The sequence below is a fragment of the Primulina huaijiensis genome, chromosome 9 (assembly GCF_012295235.1).
Source record: "Primulina huaijiensis isolate GDHJ02 chromosome 9, ASM1229523v2, whole genome shotgun sequence".
NCBI classification, from domain to species: Eukaryota; Viridiplantae; Streptophyta; class Magnoliopsida; order Lamiales; family Gesneriaceae; genus Primulina; species Primulina huaijiensis.
In genome coordinates this window covers 10,355,783-10,360,718 of record NC_133314.1, presented here as the reverse complement: position 1 = coordinate 10,360,718, position 4,936 = coordinate 10,355,783, and positions in this window count along the sequence as shown.

Sequence of the window (4,936 nt, the reverse complement as noted above, 5' to 3'; positions counted from 1 at the left end):
GTTATTGCAGGTTATTCTCGAACAGTGGGCTTCCTGTTGGATCTTGTTATTCTACCACATCCATCTTATCTGCTTCTTGCAAAGAAGGAAGTGACTTGTTCAGCTGTAAACTCTGCTGTTCTTGTTTACGACTCTACTCCTATTGATTAATCCGCATGGCTTGACTTGCTTTCAAAGCCTTTCTTTTCTAGGCTAAATCTTCACTATGTCCCCACAACGGCTAGCGAGGAAACTGTAGGGCTTAAGGCAGCGACTGACCTGAGGGTAGGCAAATCCACTCAATATACGTTAGAGTCGTCTTCCTGTTCATTTATTAACGTCCTTACTTTATTCGATGCGGAGAATAGCCTAGTAAAGTTGCCATATTCACAAGGAAAGGAAGCCATTCTTGCTGACTAGTCCTATAAGAGGAGTAAGCTCTAAGAGAGAAAAGCTGGAAGAGTAGTTTCTTCATGTGCCTAGCCCCTTGATATTATTTTCTAGCCGACCAAGTGCTGATGTGAATCCACGTACGAATAAAAGAAAACACGATTAAATATGAATCGCGTCCTCAATTTAATATCGAACAAGGAATTAGTGTTGTCCCGATCTTTTGAATCAAGTGTGTGTGTTGTGATTTTCACCTCTAAACTATGAAGTTTAGCAACAAATAATCACGAGATAAACAATCGAAAATTATGACGAACCTTCAAAGAACAAGTTTAAGACAATCCGCACAAGCACGATCGAAAAACGCCACAAAGTTAAAAACTTTGATAAGTTTGATTTTTGAAGAACAAAGCAAGGCTTTGAATGTTTGAGAAAAACTCTAAAACTTTGATAAAATATCAATGATAATCTGAATAATGTTCAATTTTTCGTCCATATATTGACTACAAATCAAAAGATATGATAAATCTAATTACCTAAACAATCAAAACTCTAAAATAGGAAATAAAGATTTTCTCGCGATAGGGCGGCGCTCGGGCGCGGGTTTCTACCGCTCGAGTGCGGGCTCTTCTGGACAGGTCGCGCTCGGGCGGTAATATTTTGCCGCTCGGGCGCCGCTGCTTCTGGAATTCACGTCCTGGACAGTATGTTTGGCGCTCAGGCGGTAAGATTCGGCCGCTCGGGCGCTGTGGTATCTGGACTCCTCTTGATTTATCACTTGAATAACGTTCCTTTGGTTCCCAAACTTATTTCCATGCATCTCGAACCCTTCAGCACTTTGCACCTCGCTTGTAAGTCCTTCTTCCTTGCTCATAAGCCCATGTAACGCCTCTTTAAACTTCGTCAGTCGTCCCCTCGTGATTGGTCCCGCTGGTAACTCTAAGGGATCCCATGCTTTCCTTGGGACGTGCACATCCGTGTTCGCATCATCCTCCCCTTCTTGAAAAGGATTTGTCCTCAAATCCAGCTCGTCACCTACATCAAACAACGACAAGTCACTAACATTGAAAGTAGAACTCACGTGATACTCACCTGGTAGATCGAGTTTGTAGGCATTGTCATTGATCCTTTCAAGTACTTGGAATGGTCCATCACCCCTAGGTAATAGTTTAGAACGCCTCTTCTCAGGGAACCTTTCCTTCCTCAAGTGTAGCCACACCCAATCACCTTTCTCAAATATCACCTTCTTCTTTCCCTTGTTGGCTTGCTTTGTGTATCGTTCATTCTTCTTTTCAATATTAGCTTTGACCTTCTCATGCAAACTCCTAACAAATTCCGCCTTCTTTTTCCCATCCATGTTTAACCTTTCACTCACAGGTAAAGACATCAAATCTAACGGAGTCAAAGGGTTAAAACCATAAACAATTTCAAATGGCGAATAGTTCGTAGTAAAATGCACGCAACGATTATAAGCAAACTCAACAAATGGCAAACAATTTTCCCAATTCTTCAAGTTCTTTTTAAGAATAGCACGCAAAAGTGTTCCTAATGTCCTATTGACAACTTCAGTTTGCCCATCCGTTTGAGGATGACAAGTAGTAGAAAACAACAATTTTGTGCCAAGTTTAGCCCATAAAGTCTTTTAAAAGTAACTCAAGAATTTAACATCACGGTCAGAAACAATAGTCCTAGGCATGCCATGCAACCTAACGACTTCTCTAAAGAACAAATCCGCAATGTGAGACGCATCATCAGTTTTGTGATAAGCAATGAAATGTGCCATCATAGAGAATCTATCAACAACAACAAATATTGAATCCCTCCCCTTCTTAGTCCTAGGCAACCCCAAAACAAAGTCCATAGAAATGTCAACCCAAGGCTCACTAGGAACAGGAAGTGGTGTATACAATCCATGTGGTTGTGTCTTAGACTTAGCTTGTCTACAAGTTATGCACTTATCACAAACACGCTCAACATCACGCTTCATGTGTGGCCAATAGAAATGTTCATGCAACGCACTTAAAGTTTTTGCCACACCAAAGTGTCCCATCAAACCACCCCCATGTGCCTCCCTAACAAGTAATTCACGAACGGATGATCTAGGGATGCACAACCTATCTTCTCTAAACAAGAAACCATTATGCAAATAGAATTTATCATGTGGACCATGCATACAAGTTTCAAACTCATTCTTAAAATCGTCATCTAGCACATACAACTCCTTGACATGCTCAAACCCCAATATTTTAGACTCCAAGGTAGAGAAAAGTAAGTACCTTCGTGATAGTGCGTCGGCCACTATATTTTCCTTACCTTGTTTGTACTTTATTATGTAGGGGAATGTCTCTATGAATGCCACCCACTTGGCATGCCGCTTGTTCAGCTTTTGTTGCCCCTTAAGGTGCTTTAGAGACTCATGATCCGTATGAATCACAAACTCCTTAGGCCTCAAGTAGTGCTGCCACGTCTCTAGAGTCCTCACAAGTGCGTAGAACTCCTTATCATACGTGGGATAGTTCAGGGCGGCTCCATTGAGTTTCTCGCTAAAGTACGCCACGGGCCGTCCCCCTTGCATCAAAACTCCGCCGATACCTACGCCTGAAGCATCACATTCAATTTCAAACGTATTAGCAAAGTCAGGCAAAACAAGTAAAGGAGCATTAATTAATTTTTGCTTAATAGTATTAAAAGACTTCTCTTGCTCCTCGCCCCAATGGAATGGAACGTTCTTCTTGATCACCGCTGTCATGGGTGCTGCCAATGTGCTAAAATCCTTTACAAACCTCCTATAGAAGCTTGCAAGTCCATGAAAACTTCGGACTTGACCAACAGTAGTAGGCGATGGCCAATCTCGAATAGCACTTACCTTGTCCTCATCCACTTGTATCCCCTGTGAGCTTACCACAAAACCAAGGAAGACAAGTTTGCTTGTACAAAAATCACATTTCTTTAGGTTAGCATATAGATTTTCAGCCCTTAGTGTGATTAGCACAAGTTTCAAGTGATCAACATGCTCATCCAAGTCTTTGCTATATACTAGGATATCATCAAAGTAAACAACAACAAATTTCCCTATGTATGCACGCAAGACATGGTTCATTAACCTCATAAAGGTGCTAGGAGCGTTAGTTAAGCCAAATGGCATCACCATCCACTCATACAACCCGTACTTGGTTTTAAAAGCAGTTTTCCACTCATCACCTTCCCTCATCCTAATTTGGTGATAACCACTTTTCAAATCAATTTTGCTAAAGATACAAGCACCATGCAATTCATCTAACATATCATCTAGTCTAGGTATGGGATGCCTATACTTAATGGTGATGTTATTGATTGCCCTACAATCCACACACATACGCCATGAACCATCTTTCTTAGGAACTAACAAAACAGGCACAGCACAAGGGGACATGGACTCACGCACAAAACCCATATCTAACAACTCACTTACCTGTCGTTGAAGCTCCTTAGCCTCCTCCGGATTGCTCCTATAAGCCGGACGATTTGGTAATGCACTCCCGGGCACCAAATCAATTTGGTGCTCAATCCCCCTCAATGGTGGTAGCCCTTGAGGTAGCTCCTCCGGAAATATATCATCAAATTCCTGCAAAAGTGAAACAACAATGCTCGGAAGGGACCCGGCTATATCACTTGTGTTAAAGAGGATCTCTTTATAAAGAATCAACACAAGTGGTTCACGTGTGTGCATCAATTGCTTCAACTCACTTTTTTGGGCCATGTATGTTTTCTTTTTGGCCTCTTTCCTCTCATTTTCTTTTCCCTCATTTTCTTTCCTCTCCTTTTTCTTTTGTATGGCTATCTCACTTTTTTTGTCACTCTTTTTTTCAGCCATTTCATTTTTATCTTCAAAGGCCATCTCACTTTTTAATTCACTCTTTTTTTCGGCCTCATCTCTCCTCTTTTTTTTCAATTGGTCCTCCAACACTTGCTTTGGGGACAAAGGAAGTATAACAATGGACTCCTTTTTCAACACAAATGAATACTTGTTCTTGAACCCATCATGTGTCACTCGCCTATCATATTGCCAAGGTCTACCCAACAAGATATGGCAAGCATGCATAGGTACCACATCACACAAGACCTCATCCTCATACTTCCCAATAGAAAAAGGCACTAGCACTTGTTTTGTCACCTTCACTTCCGCACAATCATTCAACCATTGAAGCCTATATGGTTGAGGGTGCTTTAATGTAGGTAAACCCAATTTCTGTACCATCTCACAACTAGCCACATTAGTACAACTCCCCCCATCTATGATTAAATTGCAAACCTTTTGATTTACAAAGCATCTGGTATGGAATAAGTTTTCCCTTTGGTTAGTCTCCTCCTCCTTGACTTGGGCACTCATGATACGCCTAGTCACTAGTGCTTCTCCAACAACCGCCTCATAACCCTCGTCAGGATCCTCTAATGCAGGCATCTCATCATCATCATCACCCTCACTATGAGATTCATACTCACCATAGTCATTCAAGATCATCACCCTCTTATTAGGACATTCACTAGAAATATGACCCAACCCTTGACACCTAAAACATTTAGTATC